A 17,751-nucleotide genomic window follows, 5' to 3' on the forward strand; every position below is an offset into this window, starting at 1 on the left:
GCCAAAAAGCGCGCCCACCCTTCATCTGGTTGGTTCAGACAGAAAAAACTTTGTGCCTCAAGCCCCATAATACGGTTTGACGTACATGAACGAAAATCGGTACACACCTGTATCATGTTGCAACTTAAAGAAAAGTCTCTTGGCGCCATGGCCGAAACCGAACAGGAAGTCGGCCATTTTGAACATTCTGAATTAATCGCGTAATTTTGGAGCAATATGAGCCATTCCTTCAAGAATTAATACGGCCCGAACCGTAACGTGCACCCAGGTGTGTTATACATCAAAATGTGCGTCTCCATCTTGCGACTACGCGCATTACTTTTCTTTTTCAAAAGTGTTACCGTGGCGACACTAGATGCCAAAAAGCGCGCCCCCCTTCATCTGATTGGTCCATATTTGATAGTTCCCCAAAAGTCACCAAATTTTGCATGCAAGGCAGGCCTGGCGAAAAATTTGATATTTCATGGTTTGTATTAATGGGCGTGGCAAAATGGCTCAACAGCGCCCCCCGGAAAACTTTGTGCCTCAAGCCCCACAATACGGTTTGACGTACATGCACGAAAATCGGTACACACCTGCATCATGTCGCAACTTAAAGAAAAGTCTCTTGGCGCCATGGCCAAAACCGAACAGGAAGTCGGCCATTTTGAATTAATTGTGTAATTTTGGTGCAATTTATGCCATTCTTTCGGCAATTAATACGGCCCGAACCGTAACGTGCAACCAGGTGTGTTATACATCAAAATGTGCGTCTTCATCTTGCGACTACGCGCATTACTTTTCTCTTTCAAAAGTGTTACCGTGGCGACGCTAGACGCCAAAAAGCGTGCCCCCCTTCATCTGATTGGTCCATATTTGATAGTTCTCCAAAAGTCACCAAATTTGCATGCAAGCCAGGCCTGGCGATAAATTTGATATTTCATGGTTTGCATTAATGGGCGTGGCCTAACGGCTCAACAGCGCCCCCTAGAATACTTTTCTCTGCCATAACTTTTGAAAGGTTTGTCATAAAGAGTCGTGGGTGGTGTCATGGGACTCGGTATTGAGTCCTTGACCATAATTGGTGAAAATTAGCCCCGCCCCTTCTTCGGATTGGTTGTCCCGATTTTCTGCTATAACTTTTGAATGGTTTGACATAGAGAGTCGTGGGTGGTATCATCAGATTCTGTATGGAGTCCTTGACCTTCATTGGCCTGAATTAGCCCCGCCCCTTCTTCTGATTGGCTGTCCCTTTTTTCTGCTATATCTTTTGAATGGTTTGACATAGGAAGTCGTGGGTGGTGTCATTTCTGATATGCTTATGGGGGCGGTGGCCGTGAGTGCGAGGGCCCGTTCATCGCTGCTTGCAGCTTTAATATTATTATTATTTTTCTTCTGACAAAGTGATGGCCCTTTTGCCCCCCTTAACATGCCCAAAAAGTCACCAAATTTTGCACCCAAGTCAGGCCTGGCGAAAAATTTGATATTTAATTGTTTGCATTAATGGGCGTGGTAAAATGGCTCAACAGCGCCCCCTTGAAAACTTTGTGCCTCAAGCCCCACGATACGGTTTGACGTACATGCACGAAAATCGGTACACACCTGTATCATGGGACAACTTAAACAAAAGTCTCTTGGCGACATGGCCGAAACCGAACAGGAAGTCGGCCATTTTGAATTAATCGTGTCATTTTGGCGAAATTTATGCCATTCCTTCGAAAGTTAATTCAGCCCGAACCGTAACGTGCCCCCAGGTGTGTTATACATCAAAATGTGCGTCTCCCTCCTGCGACCACACGCATTACTTTTCTCTTTCAAAAGCGTTACCGTGGCGACGCTAGACGGCAAAAAGCGCGCCCACCCTTCATCTCGTTGCTTCAGACAGAAAAAACTTTGCGCCTCAAGCCCCATAATACGGTTTGACGTACCTGAACGAAAATCGGTACACTCCTGTATCATCTCGCAACTAAAAGAAAAGTCTCTTGGCGCCATGGCCGAAACCGAACAGGAAGTCGGCCATTTTGAACATTCTGAATTAATCGCGTAATTTTGGAGCAATATATGCCATTCCTTCGAGAGTTAATTCAGCCCGAACCGTATCGTGAACCCAGATGTGTTATACATCAAAATGTGCGTCTCCATCCTGCGACTACACGCATTACTTTTCTCTTTGAAAAGTGTTACCGTGGCGACGCTAGACGCCAACAAGCGCACCCCCCCTTCATCTGATTGGTCCATATTTGATAGTTCCCCAAAAGGCACCAAATTTGGCATGCAAGCCAGGCCTGGCGATAAATTTGATATTTCATGGTTTGCATTAATGGGCGTGGCAAAATGGCTCAACAGCGCCCCCCGGAAAACTTTGTGCCTCAAGCCCCACAATACGGTTTGACGTACATGCACGAAAATCGCTACACACCTGTATCATGGCACAACTTAAAGAAAAGTCTCTTGGAGCCATGGCCGAAACCGAACAGGATGTCGGCCATTTTGAATAAATTGTATCATTTTGGCGAAATTTATGCCATTCCTTCGGCAGTTAATTCAGCCCGAACCGTAACGTGCACCCAGGTGTGTTATACATCAAAATGTGCGTCTACATCCTGCGACACCACGCATTACTTTTCTCTTTCAAAAGTGTTACCGTGGCGACGCTAGACGCCAAAAGGCGCGCCCCCCCTTCATGTGATTGGTCCATATTTGATAGTTCTCCAAAAGTCACCAAATTTTGCATGCAAGCCAGACTTGGTGATAACTTTGATATTTCATGGTTTGCATTAATGGGCGTGGCCTAACGGCTCAACAGCGCCCCCTAGAATACTTTTATCTGCCATAACTTTTGAATGGTTTGACATAGGAAGTCGTGGTTGGTGTCATGGGACTCTGTAAGCTTCGTTGGGCTTAATTAGCCCCGCCCCTTCTTCTGATTGGTTGTCCCGATTTTCTGCTATAACTTTGGAATGGTTTGACATAGAGAGTCCCGCTTCCTGATTCAAACGTCTGCCGGCCCCGCCCCCCGACCAATCAGTGGCGAGTAGGGTGATGACGGCCCCGCCCCCCGACCAATCAGTGGCGAGTAGGGTGATGACGGCCCCGCCCCCCGACCAATCAGTGGCGAGTAGGGTGATGACGGCCCCGCCCCCCGACCAATCAGTGGCGAGTAGGTGACGGCCCCGCTCCCCGACCAATCAGCTGCCTGTAATATGGTGACGTCAGAAATAGACCCGTGCTCAGCCCGGTTAGAACCTCGGTAAATGGTTACAGAAAAAGTAATAAAAATAGTAGTGTTTTACTAATATTTATACCTTACAAATATTTAAAAAATTAGGAAAAAAAAGTTCCAGACATTTTATCGCTATGTTGGTCTTAATGGGCGTGGCCTAATGGCTCAACAGCGCCCCCTAGAAAACTTTTCTCTGCCATAACTTTTGAATGGTTTGACATAGAGTTGTGGGTGGTGTCATGGGACTCTGTGATGAGTCCTTAAGCTTCGTTGGCCTTAATTAGCCCCGCCCCTTCTTCTGATTGGTTGTCCCGATTTTCTGCTATAACTTTGGAATGGTTTAACATAGAGAGTCGTGGGTGGTGTCATGGGACTCTGTAAAGAGTCCTTAAGCTTCGTTGGCCTTAATTAGCCCCGCCCCTTCTTCTGATTGGTTGTCCATATTTTCTGACTATAACTTTTGAATGGTTTGACATATTTGAAATATGCTGGTAATGTGTCAGCCAACCAAAAAAATCTCTGCAATTTTGGTGGAATCATTTATTTTTTGTCCTTGCCCGGTGCAAATGACATAAATAAAGTGCGTGGTTTGGTTGTGAAAAAATAAAAGTAATGTTATGTGAACAATAAATCAAACGCTCCCTTCCATGCAATGTGTGTGTCTAGGAAGTAAAGACTGGAACATGCTATTCACAAAAGCACAAATAGTGGGGTTTTACTAATATTTATATCTTACAAATATTTTAAAAATTACGAAAAAACAATTCGGGATTCAGATTATATCGCTATGTTGGTCTGTCCTCAATCAGTCAGTCAGAAAACGGCCAAGCTGATTCGTGGCAAAGGGGTAACGTCACCGTCTTTCATGTGAGAGGTCGCGGGTTCGATCCCAGCACAATGCAAAGTTTATTGTCAGAAATTTTTGTGTTTTTTTTTAACATCAAAATATGCGTCTCCATCTTGCGACGACGCGCATTACTTTTCTCATTCAAAAGTGTTACCGTGGCAACACTCGACGCCAAAAAGTGCGCCCCCCTTCATCTGATTGGTCCATATTTGATAGTTCCCCAAAAGTCACCGAATTTTGCATGCAAGGCAGGCCTGGCGATAAATTTGATGTTTCATGGTGTGCATTAATGGGCGTGGCCTAACGGCTCAACAGCGCCCCCTAGAATACTTTTCTCTGCCATAACTTTTGAAAGGTTTGACATAAACAGTCGTGGGTGGTGTCATGGGACTCTGTATTGAGTCCTTGACCTTCATTGGCCTGAATTAGCCCCGCCCCTTCTTCTGATTGGTTGTCCCTATTTCCTGCTATAACTTTTGAAAGGTTTGACATAAAGAGTCGTGGGTGGTGTCATGGGACTCTGTATAGAGTCCTTGACCATAATTGGTGAAAATTAACCCCGCCCCTTCTTCTGATTGGTTGTCCCGATTTTCTGCTATAACTTTGGAATGGTTTGACATAGAGTCCTGGGTGGTGTCATAAGATTCTGTATGGAGTCCTTGACTTTCATTGGCCTGAATTAGCCCCGCCCCTTCTTCTGATTGGCTGTCCCGATTTTCTGCTATAACTTTTGAATGGTTTGACATAGAGAGTCGTGGGTGGTGTCATCAGACTCTGTATGGAGTCATTGACCTTCATTGGCCTGATTTAGCCCCGCCCCTTCTTCTGATTGGTTGTTCCTTTTTTCTGCTATAACTTTTGAATGGTTTGACATAGGAAGTCGTGGGTGGTGTCATTTCTGATATGCTTATGGGGGCGGTGGCCGTGAGTGCGAGGGCCCGTTCATCGCTGCTTGCAGCTTTAATTATAAATACATCTGTGGGATTGAAGGTTTCGCCCCTCTCTTTTTGAGGGGGAACACGCTGGTGTCTGTGGACGAGAGGGAGAGATTGGTATGGGATTGGGGGGGAGGGGGTGGAGGGATTGGGGGAGCGGAAGTGAGTGATTGAAGGTTTTCTTCCATGTGATAAGGGGTATGGGGTATGTGTTGTACTGTTTTGGTTTTTTTTGCTGGTTTGTTACATGGTTTTTTGTGTATTTTTGCACATGCGTGTATAGAGATATATGTTTGAAGTTTGTAATATTATAAGTTGTTTTTTTGTTTGTTTTTTTTGTTTTTTTTGTTGTTGAAATAGGAGAGTATAAAAAAGTGAAGAGAGGGCTTTGTGTAAAAGTAGCAGAAAAATTGTTTTATTTTTTGTCTGGTATGCAGGAATGTATATAAAATATATTTTTTAACGAAAATGTATTTTCATAATAAAAGACAAAAAAAAAAAGATGCGCCCGATCTCATCTGATCTAGGAAGCTAAGCAGGGTCGGGCCTGGTTAGTACTTGGATGGGAGACCGCCTGGGAATACCAGGTGCTGTAAGCTTTTTCAACCAGCAGAGAGTGCTCTCGCTTAATCTACCCACACATATTTCAACGTGGTAACAGCGACAGCTCACGTCCTAAAGTGTTTTGCACATGGTTAAGGCACTTTAACTCCAACAAATAAAACCAACAAATCAATGACTTATATTCTATGACTTATCTTCAACTCCATATAAGAGGTATTTCAAGCTGCAGCTTCTGCTTACGGCCATACCAGCCTGGATTCGCCCGATCTCGTCTGATCTCGGAAGCTAAGCAGGGTCGGGCCTGGTTAGTACTTGGATGGGAGACCGCCTGGGAATACCAGGTGCTGTAAGCTTTTTCAACCAGCAGAGAACGCTCTCGCTTAATCTACCCACACATATTTCAACGTGGTAACAGCGACAGCTCACGTCCTAAAGTGTTTTGCACATAGTTAAGGCACCTTAACTCCAACAAATAAGCGCTTCTAAATTATTATCACCAACAAATCAATGACATATATTCTATGACTTATCTTCAACTCCATATAAGAAGTATTTCAAGCTGCAGCTTCTGCTTACGGCCATACCAGCCTGGATGCGCCTGATCTCGTCTGATCTCGGAAGCTAAGCAGGGTCGGGCTTGGTTAGTACTTGGATGGGAGACTGCCTGGGAGTACCAGGTGCTGTAAGCTTTTTCAACCAGCAGAGAACGCTCTCGCTTAATCTACCCACACATATTTCAACGTGGTAACAGCGACAGCTCACGTCCTAAAGTGTTTTGCACATGGTTAAGGCACTTTAACTCCAACAAATAAAACCAACAAATCAATGACTTATATTCTATGACTTATTTTCAACTCCATATAAGAGGTATTTCAAGCTGCAGCTTCTGCTTACGGCCATACCAGCCTGGATGCGCCCAATCTTGTCTGATCTCGGAAGCTAAGCAGGGTCGGGCCTGGTTAGTACTTGGATGGGAGACCGCCTGGGAATACCAGGTGCTGTAAGTTTTTTCAACCAGCAGAGAACGCTCTCGCTTAATCTACCCACACATATTTCAACGTGGTAACAGCGACAGCTCACGTCCTAAAGTGTTTTGCACATGGTTAAGGCGCTTTAACTCCAACAAATAAAACCAACAAATCAATGACTTATATTCTATGACTTATCTTCAACTCCATATAAGAGGTATTTCAAGCAGGAGCTTCTGCTTACGGCCATACCAGCCTGGATGCGCCCAATCTCGTCTGATCTCGGAAGCTAAGCAGGGTCGGGCCTGGTTAGTACTTGGATGGGAGACCGCCTGGGAATACCAGGTGCTGTAAGTTTTTTCAACCAGCAGAGAGCGCTCTCGCTTAATCTACCCACACATATTTCAACGTGGTAAAAGCGACAGCTCACGTCCTTAAGTGTTTTGCACATGGTTAAGGCACTTTAACTCCAACAAATAAAACCAACAAATCTATGACCTATATTCTATGACTTATCTTCAACTCCATATAAGAGGTATTTCAAGCTGCAGCTTCTGCTTACGGCCATACCAGCCTGGATGCGCCCGATCTCGTCTGATCTCGGGAGCTAAGCAGGGTCGGGCCTGGTTAGTACTTGGATGGGAGACCGCCTGGGAATACCAGGTGCTGTAAGCTTTTTCAACCAGCAGAGAACGCTCTCGCTTAATCTACCCACACATATTTCAACGTGGTAACAGCGACAGCTCACGTCCTAAAGTGTTTTGCACATAGTTAAGGCACCTTAACTCCAACAAATAAGCGCTTCTAAATTATTATCACCAACAAATCAATGACATATATTCTATGACTTATCTTCAACTCCATATAAGAAGTATTTCAAGCTGCAGCTTCTGCTTACGGCCATACCAGCCTGGATGCGCCTGATCTCGTCTGATCTCGGAAGCTAAGCAGGGTCGGGCCTGGTTAGTACTTGGATGGGAGACTGCCTGGGAGTACCAGGTGCTGTAAGCTTTTTCAACCAGCAGAGAACGCTCTCGCTTAATCTAGCCACACATATTTCAACGTGGTAACTGCGACAGCTCACGTCCTAAAGTGTTTTGCACATGGTTAAGGCACTTTAACTCCAACAAATAAAACCAACAGATCAATGACTTATATTCTATGACTTATCTTCAACTCCATATAAGAGGTATTTCAAGCTGCAGCTTCTACTTACGGCCATACCAGCCTGGATGCGCCCGGTCTCGTCTGATCTCGGAAGCTAAGCAGGGTCGGGCCTGGTTAGTACTTGGATGGGAGACCGCCTGGGAATAGCAGGTGCTGTAAGCTTTTTCAACCTGCAGAGAGCGCTCTCGCTTAATCTACCCACACATATTTCAACGTGGTAACAGCGACAGCTCACGTCCTAAAGGGTTTTGCACATGGTTAAGGCACTTTAACTCCAACAAATATGCGCTTCTAAATTATTATCACCAACAAATCAATGACTTATATTATATGACTTATCTTCAACTCCATATAAGAGGTATTTCAAGCTGCAGCTTCAGCTTACGGCCATACCAGCCTGGATGCGCCCGATCTTGTCTGATCTCGGAAGCTAAGCAGGGTCGGGCCTGGTTAGTACTTGGATGGGAGACCGCCTGGGAATACCAGGTGCTGTAAGCTTTTTCAACCAGCAGAGAACCCTCTAGCTTAATCTACCCACACATATTTCACCGTGGTAACAGCGACAGCTCACGTCCTAAAGTGTTTTGCACATGGTTAAGGCACTTTAACTCCAAGAAATAAGCGCTTCTAAATTATTATCACCAACAAATCAATGACTTGTATTATATGACTTATCTTCAACTCCATATAAGAAGTATTTCAAGCTGCAGCTTCAGCTTACGGCCATACCAGCCTGGATGAGCCCGATCTCGTCTGATCTCGGAAGCTAAGCAGGGTCGGGCCTGGTTAGTACTTGGATGGGAGACCGCCTGGGATTACCAGGTGCTGTAAGCTTTTTCAACCAGCAGAGAACGCTCTCGCTTAATCTACCCACACATATTTCAACGTGGTAACAGCGACAGCTCACGTCCTAAAGTGTTTTGCACATAGTTAAGGCACCTTAACTCCAACAAATAAGCGCTTCTAAATTATTATCACCAACAAATCAATGACATATATTCTATGACTTATCTTCAACTCCATATAAGAAGTATTTCAAGCTGCAGCTTCTGCTTACGGCCATACCAGCCTGGATGCGCCTGATCTCGTCTGATCTCGGAAGCTAAGCAGGGTCGGGCCTGGTTAGTACTTGGATGGGAGACTGCCTGGGAGTACCAGGTGCTGTAAGCTTTTTCAACCAGCAGAGAACGCTCTCGCTTAATCTAGCCACACATATTTCAACGTGGTAACTGCGACAGCTCACGTCCTAAAGTGTTTTGCACATGGTTAAGGCACTTTAACTCCAACAAATAAAACCAACAGATCAATGACTTATATTCTATGACTTATCTTCAACTCCATATAAGAGGTATTTCAAGCTGCAGCTTCTGCTTACGGCCATACCAGCCTGGATGCGCCCGGTCTCGTCTGATCTCGGAAGCTAAGCAGAGTCGGGCCTGGTTAGTACATGGATGGGAGACCGCCTGGGAATACCAGGTGCTGTAAGCTTTTTCAACCTGCAGTAGAGCGCTCTCGCTTAATCTACCCACACATATTTCAACGTGGTAACAGCGACAGCTCACGTCCTAAAGTGTTTTGCACATGGTTAAGGCACTTTAACTCCAACAAATAAAACCAACAGATCAATGACTTATATTCTATGACTTATCTTCAACTCCATATAAGAGGTATTTCAAGCTGCAGCTTCTGCTTACAGCCATACCAGCCTGGATGCGCCCGATCTCGTCTGATCTCGGAAGCTAAGCAGGGTCGGGCCTGGTTAGTACTTGGATGGGAGACCGCCTGGGAATACCAGGTGCTGTAAGCTTTTTCAACCAGCAGAGAGCGCTCTCGCTTAATCTACCCACACATATTTCAACGTGGTAACAGCGACAGCTCACGTCCTAAAGGGTTTTTCACATGGTTAAGGCACTTTAACTCCAACAAATATGCGCTTCTAAATTATTATCACCAACAAATCAATGACTTATATTATATGACTTATCTTCAACTCCATATAAGAGGTATTTCAAGCTGCAGCTTCAGCTTACGGCCATACCAGCCTGGATGCGCCCGATCTCGTCTGATATCGGAAGCTAAGCAGGGTCGGGCCTGGCTAGTACTTGGATGGGAGACCGCCTGGGAATATCAGGTGCTGTAAGCCTTTTCAACCAGCAGAGAGCGCTCTCGCTTAATCTACCCACACATATTTCAAAGTGGTAACAGCGACAGCTCACGTCCTAAAGTGTTTTGCACATGGTTAAGGCACTTTAACTCCAACAAATAAAACCAACAAATCAATGACTTATATTCTATGACTTATCTTCAACTCCATATCAGAGGTATTTCAAGCTGCAGCTTCTGCTTACGGCCATACCAGCCTGGATGCGCCCGATCTCGTCTGATCTCGGAAGCTAAGCAGGGTCGGGCCTGGTTAGTACTTGGATGGGAGACCGCCTGGGAATACCAGGTGCTGTAAGCTTTTTCAACCAGCAGAGAGCGCTCTCGCTTAATCTACCCACACATATTTCAACGTGGTAACAGCGACAGCTCACGTCCTAAAGTGTTTTGCACATGGTTAAGGCACTTTAACTCCAACAAATAAAACCAACAGATCAATGACTTATATTCTATGACTTATCTTCAACTCCATATAAGAGGTATTTCAAGCTACAGCTTCTGCTTACGGCCATACCAGCCTGGATGCGCCCGATCTCGTCTGATCTCGGAAGCTAAGCAGGGTCGGGCCTGGTTAGTACTTGGATGGGAGACCGCCTGGGAATAGCAGGTGCTGTAAGCTTTTTCAACCTGCAGAGAGTGCTCTCGCTTAATCTACCCACACATATTTCAACGTGGTAACAGCGACAGCTCACGTCCTAAAGGGTTTTGCACATGGTTAAGGCACTTTAACTCCAACAAATAAAACCAACAAATCAATGACTTATATGCTATGACTTATTTTCAACTCCATATAAGAGGTATTTCAAGCTGCAGCTTCTGCTTACAGCCATACCAGCCTGGATGCGCCTGATCTCGTCTGATCTCGGAAGCTAAGCAGGGTCGGGCCTGGTTAGTACTTGGATGGGAGACCGCCTGGGAATACCAGGTGCTGTAAGCTTTTTCAACCAGCAGAGAGCGCTCTCGCTTAATCTACCCACACATATTTCAACGTGGTAACAGCGACAGCTCACGTCCTAAAGGGTTTTTCACATGGTTAAGGCACTTTAACTCCAACAAATATGCGCTTCTAAATTATTATCACCAACAAATCAATGACTTATATTATATGACTTATCTTCAACTCCATATAAGAGGTATTTCAAGCTGCAGCTTCAGCTTACGGCCATACCAGCCTGGATGCGCCCGATCTCGTCTGATCTCGGAAGCTAAGCAGGGTCGGGCCTGGCTAGTACTTGGATGGGAGACCGCCTGGGAATATCAGGTGCTGTAAGCCTTTTCAACCAGCAGAGAGCGCTCTCGCTTAATCTACCCACACATATTTCAAAGTGGTAACAGCGACAGCTCACGTCCTAAAGTGTTTTGCACATGGTTAAGGCACTTTAACTCCAACAAATAAAACCAACAAATCAATGACTTATATTCTATGACTTATCTTCAAATCCATATCAGAGGTATTTCAAGCTGCAGCTTCTGCTTACGGCCATACCAGCCTGGATGCGCCCGATCTCGTCTGATCTCGGAAGCTAAGCAGGGTCGGGCCTGGTTAGTACTTGGATGGGAGACCGCCTGGGAATACCAGGTGCTGTAAGCTTTTTCAACCAGCAGAGAGCGCTCTCGCTTAATCTACCCACACATATTTCAACGTGGTAACAGCGACAGCTCACGTCCTAAAGTGTTTTGCACATGGTTAAGGCACTTTAACTCCAACAAATAAAACCAACAGATCAATGACTTATATTCTATGACTTATCTTCAACTCCATATAAGAGGTATTTCAAGCTACAGCTTCTGCTTACGGCCATACCAGCCTGGATGCGCCCGATCTCGTCTGATCTCGGAAGCTAAGCAGGGTCGGGCCTGGTTAGTACTTGGATGGGAGACCGCCTGGGAATAGCAGGTGCTGTAAGCTTTTTCAACCTGCAGAGAGTGCTCTCGCTTAATCTACCCACACATATTTCAACGTGGTAACAGCGACAGCTCACGTCCTAAAGGGTTTTGCACATGGTTAAGGCACTTTAACTCCAACAAATAAAACCAACAAATCAATGACTTATATGCTATGACTTATTTTCAACTCCATATAAGAGGTATTTCAAGCTGCAGCTTCTGCTTACAGCCATACCAGCCTGGATGCGCCTGATCTCGTCTGATCTCGGAAGCTAAGCAGGGTCGGGCCTGGTTAGTACTTGGATGGGAGACCGCCTGGGAATACCAGGTGCTGTAAGCTTTTTCAACCAGCAGAGAGCGCTCTCGCTTAATCTACCCACACATATTTCAAAGTGGTAACAGCGACAGCTCACGTCCTAAAGGGTTTTTCACATGGTTAAGGCACTTAAACTCCAACAAATATGCGCTTCTAAATTATTATCACCAACAAATCAATGACTTATATTATATGACTTATCTTCAACTCCATATAAGAGGTATTTCAAGCTGCAGCTTCAGCTTACGGCCATACCAGCCTGGATGCGCCCGATCTCGTCTGATCTCGGAAGCTAAGCAGGGTCGGGCCTGGTTAGTACTTGGATGGGAGACCGCCTGGGAATATCAGGTGCTGTAAGCTTTTTCAACCAGCAGAGAGCGCTCTCGCTTAATCTACCCACACATATTTCAAAGTGGTAACAGCGACAGCTCACGTCCTAAAGTGTTTTGCACATGGTTAAGGCACTTTAACTCCAACAAATAAAACCAACAAATCAATGACTTATATTCTATGACTTATCTTCAACTCCATATCAGAGGTATTTCAAGCTGCAGCTTCTGCTTACGGCCATACCAGCCTGGATGCGCCCGATCTCGTCTGATCTCGGAAGCTAAGCAGGGTCGGGCCTGGTTAGTACTTGGATGGGAGACCGCCTGGGAATACCAGGTGCTGTAAGCTTTTTCAACCAGCAGAGAACCCTCTAGCTTAATCTACCCACACATATTTCAACGTGGTAACAGCGACAGCTCACGTCCTAAAGTGTTTTGCACATGGTTAAGGCACTTTAACTCCAACAAATAAGCGCTTCTAAATTATTATCACCAACAAATCAATGACTTGTATTATATGACTTATCTTCAACTCCATATAAGAAGTATTTCAAGCTGCAGCTTCTGCTTACGGCCATACCAGCCTGGATGCGCCAGATCTCATCTGATCTAGGAAGCTAAGCAGGGTCGGGCCTGGTTAGTACTTGGATGGGAGACCGCCTGGGAATACCAGGTGCTGTAAGCTTTTTCAACCAGCAGAGAGTGCTCTCGCTTAATCTACCCACACATATTTCAACGTGGTAACAGCGACAGCTCACGTCCTAAAGTGTTTTGCACATGGTTAAGGCACTTTAACTCCAACAAATAAAACCAACAAATCAATGACTTATATTCTATGACTTATCTTCAACTCCATATAAGAGGTATTTCAAGCTGCAGCTTCTGCTTACGGCCATACCAGCCTGGATGCGCCCGATCTCGTCTGATCTCGGAAGCTAAGCAGGGTCGGGCCTGGTTAGTACTTGGATGGGAGACCGCCTGGGAATACCAGGTGCTGTAAGCTTTTTCAACCAGCAGAGAACGCTCTCGCTTAATCTACCCACACATATTTCAACGTGGTAACAGCGACAGCTCACGTCCTAAAGTGTTTTGCACATAGTTAAGGCACCTTAACTCCAACAAATAAGCGCTTCTAAATTATTATCACCAACAAATCAATGACATATATTCTATGACTTATCTTCAACTCCATATAAGAAGTATTTCAAGCTGCAGCTTCTGCTTACGGCCATACCAGCCTGGATGCGCCTGATCTCGTCTGATCTCGGAAGCTAAGCAGGGTCGGGCTTGGTTAGTACTTGGATGGGAGACTGCCTGGGAGTACCAGGTGCTGTAAGCTTTTTCAACCAGCAGAGAACGCTCTCGCTTAATCTACCCACACATATTTCAACGTGGTAACAGCGACAGCTCACGTCCTAAAGTGTTTTGCACATGGTTAAGGCACTTTAACTCCAACAAATAAAACCAACAAATCAATGACTTATATTCTATGACTTATCTTCAACTCCATATAAGAGGTATTTCAAGCAGGAGCTTCTGCTTACGGCCATACCAGCCTGGATGCGCCCAATCTCGTCTGATCTCGGAAGCTAAGCAGGGTCGGGCCTGGTTAGTACTTGAATGGGAGACCGCCTGGGAATACCAGGTGCTGTAAGTTTTTTCAACCAGCAGAGAGCGCTCTCGCTTAATCTACCCACACATATTTCAACGTGGTAAAAGCGACAGCTCACGTCCTGAAGTGTTTTGCACATGGTTAAGGCACTTTAACTCCAACAAATAAAACCAACAAATCTATGACCTATATTCTATGACTTATCTTCAACTCCATATAAGAGGTATTTCAAGCTGCAGCTTCTGCTTACGGCCATACCAGCCTGGATGCGCCCGATCTCGTCTGATCTCGGAAGCTAAGCAGGGTCGGCCCTGGTTAGTACTTGGATGGGAGACCGCCTGGGAATACCAGGTGCTGTAAGCTTTTTCAACCAGCAGAGAACCCTCTAGCTTAATCTACCCACACATATTTCAACGTGGTAACAGCGACAGCTCACGTCCTAAAGTGTTTTGCACATGGTTAAGGCACTTTAACTCCAACAAATAAGCGCTTCTAAATTATTATCACCAACAAATCAATGACTTGTATTATATGACTTATCTTCAACTCCATATAAGAAGTATTTCAAGCTGCAGCTTCAGCTTACGGCCATACCAGCCTGGATGCGCCCGATCTCGTCTGATCTCGGAAGCTAAGCAGGGTCGGGCCTGGTTAGTACTTGGATGGGAGACCGCCTGGGAATACCAGGTGCTGTAAGCTTTTTCAACCAGCAGAGAGTGCTCTCGCTTAATCTACCCACACATATTTCAACGTGGTAACAGCGACAGCTCACGTCCTAAAGTGTTTTGCACATGGTTAAGGCACTTTAACTCCAACAAATAAAACCAACAAATCAATGACTTATATTCTATGACTTATCTTCAACTCCATATAAGAGGTATTTCAAGCTGCAGCTTCTGCTTACGGCCATACCAGCCTGGATGCGCCCGATCTCGTCTGATCTCGGAAGCTAAGCAGGGTCGGGCCTGGTTAGTACTTGGATGGGAGACCGCCTGGGAATACCAGGTGCTGTAAGCTTTTTCAACCAGCAGAGAACGCTCTCGCTTAATCTACCCACACATATTTCAACGTGGTAACAGCGACAGCTCACGTCCTAAAGTGTTTTGCACATAGTTAAGGCACCTTAACTCCAACAAATAAGCGCTTCTAAATTATTATCACCAACAAATCAATGACATATATTCTATGACTTATCTTCAACTCCATATAAGAAGTATTTCAAGCTGCAGCTTCTGCTTACGGCCATACCAGCCTGGATGCGCCTGATCTCGTCTGATCTCGGAAGCTAAGCAGGGTCGGGCTTGGTTAGTACTTGGATGGGAGACTGCCTGGGAGTACCAGGTGCTGTAAGCTTTTTCAACCAGCAGAGAACGCTCTCGCTTAATCTACCCACACATATTTCAACGTGGTAACAGCGACAGCTCACGTCCTAAAGTGTTTTGCACATGGTTAAGGCACTTTAACTCCAACAAATAAAACCAACAAATCAATGACTTATATTCTATGACTTATCTTCAACTCCATATAAGAGGTATTTCAAGCAGGAGCTTCTGCTTACGGCCATACCAGCCTGGATGCGCCCAATTTCGTCTGATCTCGGAAGCTAAGCAGGGTCGGGCCTGGTTAGTACTTGAATGGGAGACCGCCTGGGAATACCAGGTGCTGTAAGTTTTTTCAACCAGCAGAGAGCGCTCTCGCTTAATCTACCCACACATATTTCAACGTGGTAAAAGCGACAGCTCACGTCCTGAAGTGTTTTGCACATGGTTAAGGCACTTTAACTCCAACAAATAAAACCAACAAATCTATGACCTATATTCTATGACTTATCTTCAACTCCATATAAGAGGTATTTCAAGCTGCAGCTTCTGCTTACGGCCATACCAGCCTGGATGCGCCCGATCTCGTCTGATCTCGGAAGCTAAGCAGGGTCGGCCCTGGTTAGTACTTGGATGGGAGACCGCCTGGGAATACCAGGTGCTGTAAGCTTTTTCAACCAGCAGAGAACCCTCTAGCTTAATCTACCCACACATATTTCAACGTGGTAACAGCGACAGCTCACGTCCTAAAGTGTTTTGCACATGGTTAAGGCACTTTAACTCCAACAAATAAGCGCTTCTAAATTATTATCACCAACAAATCAATGACTTGTATTATATGACTTATCTTCAACTCCATATAAGAAGTATTTCAAGCTGCAGCTTCAGCTTACGGCCATACCAGCCTGGATGCGCCCGATCTCGTCTGATCTTGGAAGCTAAGCAGGGTCGGGCCTGGTTAGTACTTGGATGGGAGACCGCCTGGGAATACCAGGTGCTGTAAGCTTTTTCAACCAGCAGAGAGTGCTCTCGCTTAATCTACCCACACATATTTCAACGTGGTAACAGCGACAGCTCACGTCCTAAAGTGTTTTGCACATGGTTAAGGCACTTTAACTCCAACAAATAAAACCAACAAATCAATGACTTATATTCTATGACTTATCTTCAACTCCATATCAGAGGTATTTCAAGCTGCAGCTTCTGCTTACGGCCATACCAGCCTGGATGCGCCCGATCTCGTCTGATCTCGGAAGCTAAGCAGGGTCGGGCCTGGTTAGTACTTGGATGGGAGACCGCCTGGGAATACCAGGTGCTGTAAGCTTTTTCAACCAGCAGAGAGCGCTCTCGCTTAATCTACCCACACATATTTCAACGTGGTAACAGCGACAGCTCACGTCCTAAAGTGTTTTGCACATGGTTAAGGCACTTTAACTCCAACAAATAAAACCAACAGATCAATGACTTATATTCTATGACTTATCTTCAACTCCATATAAGAGGTATTTCAAGCTACAGCTTCTGCTTACGGCCGTACCAGCCTGGATGCGCCCGATCTCGTCTGATCTCGGAAGCTAAGCAGGGTCGGGCCTGGTTAGTACTTGGATGGGAGACCGCCTGGGAATAGCAGGTGCTGTAAGCTTTTTCAACCTGCAGAGAGTGCTCTCGCTTAATCTACCCACACATATTTCAACGTGGTAACAGCGACAGCTCACGTCCTAAAGGGTTTTGCACATGGTTAAGGCACTTTAACTCCAACAAATAAAACCAACAAATCAATGACTTATATGCTATGACTTATTTTCAACTCCATATAAGAGGTATTTCAAGCTGCAGCTTCTGCTTACAGCCATACCAGCCTGGATGCGCCTGATCTCGTCTGATCTCGGAAGCTAAGCAGGGTCGGGCCTGGTTAGTACTTGGATGGGAGACCGCCTGGGAATACCAGGTGCTGTAAGCTTTTTCAACCAGCAGAGAGCGCTCTCGCTTAATCTACCCACACATATTTCAACGTGGTAACAGCGACAGCTCACGTCCTAAAGGGTTTTTCACATGGTTAAGGCACTTAAACTCCAACAAATATGCGCTTCTAAATTATTATCACCAACAAATCAATGACTTATATTATATGACTTATCTTCAACTCCATATAAGAGGTATTTCAAGCTGCAGCTTCAGCTTACGGCCATACCAGACTGGATGCGCCCGATCTCGTCTGATCTCGGAAGCTAAGCAGGGTCGGGCCTGGTTAGTACTTGGATGGGAGACCGCCTGGGAATATCAGGTGCTGTAAGCTTTTTCAACCAGCAGAGAGTGCTCTCGCTTAATCTACCCACACATATTTCAACGTGGTAACAGCGACAGCTCACGTCCTAAAGTGTTTTGCACATGGTTAAGGCACTTTAACTCCAACAAATAAAACCAACAAATCAATGACTTATATTC

At 45.4% G+C, this 17,751-nt stretch overlaps 37 non-coding genes across 37 annotated transcripts; all 37 read left to right on the forward strand.

Annotated features, from left to right (window-relative positions):
- The first annotated feature begins 5,782 nt into the window (after positions 1-5,782).
- On the forward strand, positions 5,783-5,901 carry LOC133455600 (5S ribosomal RNA). Its single transcript, XR_009783557.1, has one exon. It is a non-coding gene; the product is annotated as a 5S ribosomal RNA (ribosomal RNA).
- Positions 5,902-6,118: 217 nt separating this feature from the next.
- Positions 6,119-6,237, forward strand: LOC133455759 (5S ribosomal RNA). Its single transcript, XR_009783701.1, has one exon. It is a non-coding gene; the product is annotated as a 5S ribosomal RNA (ribosomal RNA).
- Positions 6,238-6,436: 199 nt separating this feature from the next.
- Positions 6,437-6,555, forward strand: LOC133455783 (5S ribosomal RNA). The gene has a single exon (XR_009783723.1). It is a non-coding gene; the product is annotated as a 5S ribosomal RNA (ribosomal RNA).
- A 199-nt stretch (positions 6,556-6,754) lies between these two features.
- Positions 6,755-6,873, forward strand: LOC133455723 (5S ribosomal RNA). The gene has a single exon (XR_009783668.1). It is a non-coding gene; the product is annotated as a 5S ribosomal RNA (ribosomal RNA).
- A 199-nt stretch (positions 6,874-7,072) lies between these two features.
- On the forward strand, positions 7,073-7,191 carry LOC133455613 (5S ribosomal RNA). Its single transcript, XR_009783569.1, has one exon. It is a non-coding gene; the product is annotated as a 5S ribosomal RNA (ribosomal RNA).
- A 217-nt stretch (positions 7,192-7,408) lies between these two features.
- Positions 7,409-7,527, forward strand: LOC133455719 (5S ribosomal RNA). The gene has a single exon (XR_009783664.1). It is a non-coding gene; the product is annotated as a 5S ribosomal RNA (ribosomal RNA).
- Positions 7,528-7,726: 199 nt separating this feature from the next.
- On the forward strand, positions 7,727-7,845 carry LOC133455757 (5S ribosomal RNA). The gene has a single exon (XR_009783699.1). It is a non-coding gene; the product is annotated as a 5S ribosomal RNA (ribosomal RNA).
- Positions 7,846-8,062: 217 nt separating this feature from the next.
- LOC133455640 (5S ribosomal RNA) lies at positions 8,063-8,181 on the forward strand. The gene has a single exon (XR_009783593.1). It is a non-coding gene; the product is annotated as a 5S ribosomal RNA (ribosomal RNA).
- Positions 8,182-8,398: 217 nt separating this feature from the next.
- On the forward strand, positions 8,399-8,517 carry LOC133455768 (5S ribosomal RNA). The gene has a single exon (XR_009783709.1). It is a non-coding gene; the product is annotated as a 5S ribosomal RNA (ribosomal RNA).
- A 217-nt stretch (positions 8,518-8,734) lies between these two features.
- Positions 8,735-8,853, forward strand: LOC133455720 (5S ribosomal RNA). Its single transcript, XR_009783665.1, has one exon. It is a non-coding gene; the product is annotated as a 5S ribosomal RNA (ribosomal RNA).
- Positions 8,854-9,052: 199 nt separating this feature from the next.
- Positions 9,053-9,171, forward strand: LOC133455778 (5S ribosomal RNA). Its single transcript, XR_009783718.1, has one exon. It is a non-coding gene; the product is annotated as a 5S ribosomal RNA (ribosomal RNA).
- A 200-nt stretch (positions 9,172-9,371) lies between these two features.
- LOC133455550 (5S ribosomal RNA) lies at positions 9,372-9,490 on the forward strand. Its single transcript, XR_009783512.1, has one exon. It is a non-coding gene; the product is annotated as a 5S ribosomal RNA (ribosomal RNA).
- Positions 9,491-9,707: 217 nt separating this feature from the next.
- On the forward strand, positions 9,708-9,826 carry LOC133455698 (5S ribosomal RNA). Its single transcript, XR_009783645.1, has one exon. It is a non-coding gene; the product is annotated as a 5S ribosomal RNA (ribosomal RNA).
- A 199-nt stretch (positions 9,827-10,025) lies between these two features.
- On the forward strand, positions 10,026-10,144 carry LOC133455774 (5S ribosomal RNA). The gene has a single exon (XR_009783714.1). It is a non-coding gene; the product is annotated as a 5S ribosomal RNA (ribosomal RNA).
- A 199-nt stretch (positions 10,145-10,343) lies between these two features.
- LOC133455622 (5S ribosomal RNA) lies at positions 10,344-10,462 on the forward strand. The gene has a single exon (XR_009783577.1). It is a non-coding gene; the product is annotated as a 5S ribosomal RNA (ribosomal RNA).
- A 199-nt stretch (positions 10,463-10,661) lies between these two features.
- LOC133455610 (5S ribosomal RNA) lies at positions 10,662-10,780 on the forward strand. Its single transcript, XR_009783566.1, has one exon. It is a non-coding gene; the product is annotated as a 5S ribosomal RNA (ribosomal RNA).
- Positions 10,781-10,997: 217 nt separating this feature from the next.
- On the forward strand, positions 10,998-11,116 carry LOC133455588 (5S ribosomal RNA). Its single transcript, XR_009783546.1, has one exon. It is a non-coding gene; the product is annotated as a 5S ribosomal RNA (ribosomal RNA).
- A 199-nt stretch (positions 11,117-11,315) lies between these two features.
- LOC133455786 (5S ribosomal RNA) lies at positions 11,316-11,434 on the forward strand. Its single transcript, XR_009783725.1, has one exon. It is a non-coding gene; the product is annotated as a 5S ribosomal RNA (ribosomal RNA).
- A 199-nt stretch (positions 11,435-11,633) lies between these two features.
- Positions 11,634-11,752, forward strand: LOC133455623 (5S ribosomal RNA). The gene has a single exon (XR_009783578.1). It is a non-coding gene; the product is annotated as a 5S ribosomal RNA (ribosomal RNA).
- Positions 11,753-11,951: 199 nt separating this feature from the next.
- LOC133455611 (5S ribosomal RNA) lies at positions 11,952-12,070 on the forward strand. Its single transcript, XR_009783567.1, has one exon. It is a non-coding gene; the product is annotated as a 5S ribosomal RNA (ribosomal RNA).
- Positions 12,071-12,287: 217 nt separating this feature from the next.
- LOC133455571 (5S ribosomal RNA) lies at positions 12,288-12,406 on the forward strand. The gene has a single exon (XR_009783531.1). It is a non-coding gene; the product is annotated as a 5S ribosomal RNA (ribosomal RNA).
- A 199-nt stretch (positions 12,407-12,605) lies between these two features.
- Positions 12,606-12,724, forward strand: LOC133455799 (5S ribosomal RNA). The gene has a single exon (XR_009783731.1). It is a non-coding gene; the product is annotated as a 5S ribosomal RNA (ribosomal RNA).
- A 217-nt stretch (positions 12,725-12,941) lies between these two features.
- LOC133455766 (5S ribosomal RNA) lies at positions 12,942-13,060 on the forward strand. The gene has a single exon (XR_009783707.1). It is a non-coding gene; the product is annotated as a 5S ribosomal RNA (ribosomal RNA).
- A 199-nt stretch (positions 13,061-13,259) lies between these two features.
- Positions 13,260-13,378, forward strand: LOC133455807 (5S ribosomal RNA). The gene has a single exon (XR_009783733.1). It is a non-coding gene; the product is annotated as a 5S ribosomal RNA (ribosomal RNA).
- Positions 13,379-13,595: 217 nt separating this feature from the next.
- Positions 13,596-13,714, forward strand: LOC133455760 (5S ribosomal RNA). Its single transcript, XR_009783702.1, has one exon. It is a non-coding gene; the product is annotated as a 5S ribosomal RNA (ribosomal RNA).
- A 199-nt stretch (positions 13,715-13,913) lies between these two features.
- Positions 13,914-14,032, forward strand: LOC133455754 (5S ribosomal RNA). The gene has a single exon (XR_009783696.1). It is a non-coding gene; the product is annotated as a 5S ribosomal RNA (ribosomal RNA).
- Positions 14,033-14,231: 199 nt separating this feature from the next.
- Positions 14,232-14,350, forward strand: LOC133455650 (5S ribosomal RNA). Its single transcript, XR_009783602.1, has one exon. It is a non-coding gene; the product is annotated as a 5S ribosomal RNA (ribosomal RNA).
- Positions 14,351-14,567: 217 nt separating this feature from the next.
- On the forward strand, positions 14,568-14,686 carry LOC133455819 (5S ribosomal RNA). The gene has a single exon (XR_009783744.1). It is a non-coding gene; the product is annotated as a 5S ribosomal RNA (ribosomal RNA).
- Positions 14,687-14,885: 199 nt separating this feature from the next.
- Positions 14,886-15,004, forward strand: LOC133455831 (5S ribosomal RNA). The gene has a single exon (XR_009783755.1). It is a non-coding gene; the product is annotated as a 5S ribosomal RNA (ribosomal RNA).
- A 217-nt stretch (positions 15,005-15,221) lies between these two features.
- LOC133455763 (5S ribosomal RNA) lies at positions 15,222-15,340 on the forward strand. The gene has a single exon (XR_009783704.1). It is a non-coding gene; the product is annotated as a 5S ribosomal RNA (ribosomal RNA).
- Positions 15,341-15,539: 199 nt separating this feature from the next.
- On the forward strand, positions 15,540-15,658 carry LOC133455785 (5S ribosomal RNA). The gene has a single exon (XR_009783724.1). It is a non-coding gene; the product is annotated as a 5S ribosomal RNA (ribosomal RNA).
- Positions 15,659-15,857: 199 nt separating this feature from the next.
- On the forward strand, positions 15,858-15,976 carry LOC133455653 (5S ribosomal RNA). Its single transcript, XR_009783604.1, has one exon. It is a non-coding gene; the product is annotated as a 5S ribosomal RNA (ribosomal RNA).
- Positions 15,977-16,193: 217 nt separating this feature from the next.
- LOC133455619 (5S ribosomal RNA) lies at positions 16,194-16,312 on the forward strand. Its single transcript, XR_009783574.1, has one exon. It is a non-coding gene; the product is annotated as a 5S ribosomal RNA (ribosomal RNA).
- Positions 16,313-16,511: 199 nt separating this feature from the next.
- On the forward strand, positions 16,512-16,630 carry LOC133455837 (5S ribosomal RNA). The gene has a single exon (XR_009783761.1). It is a non-coding gene; the product is annotated as a 5S ribosomal RNA (ribosomal RNA).
- Positions 16,631-16,829: 199 nt separating this feature from the next.
- Positions 16,830-16,948, forward strand: LOC133455703 (5S ribosomal RNA). Its single transcript, XR_009783650.1, has one exon. It is a non-coding gene; the product is annotated as a 5S ribosomal RNA (ribosomal RNA).
- A 199-nt stretch (positions 16,949-17,147) lies between these two features.
- On the forward strand, positions 17,148-17,266 carry LOC133455612 (5S ribosomal RNA). The gene has a single exon (XR_009783568.1). It is a non-coding gene; the product is annotated as a 5S ribosomal RNA (ribosomal RNA).
- Positions 17,267-17,483: 217 nt separating this feature from the next.
- On the forward strand, positions 17,484-17,602 carry LOC133455687 (5S ribosomal RNA). Its single transcript, XR_009783635.1, has one exon. It is a non-coding gene; the product is annotated as a 5S ribosomal RNA (ribosomal RNA).
- The last annotated feature ends 149 nt before the right edge of the window (positions 17,603-17,751 follow it).

The sequence above is a fragment of the Cololabis saira genome, chromosome 11 (genome assembly GCF_033807715.1).
Source record: "Cololabis saira isolate AMF1-May2022 chromosome 11, fColSai1.1, whole genome shotgun sequence".
Lineage (NCBI taxonomy): Eukaryota > Metazoa > Chordata > Actinopteri > Beloniformes > Belonidae > Cololabis > Cololabis saira.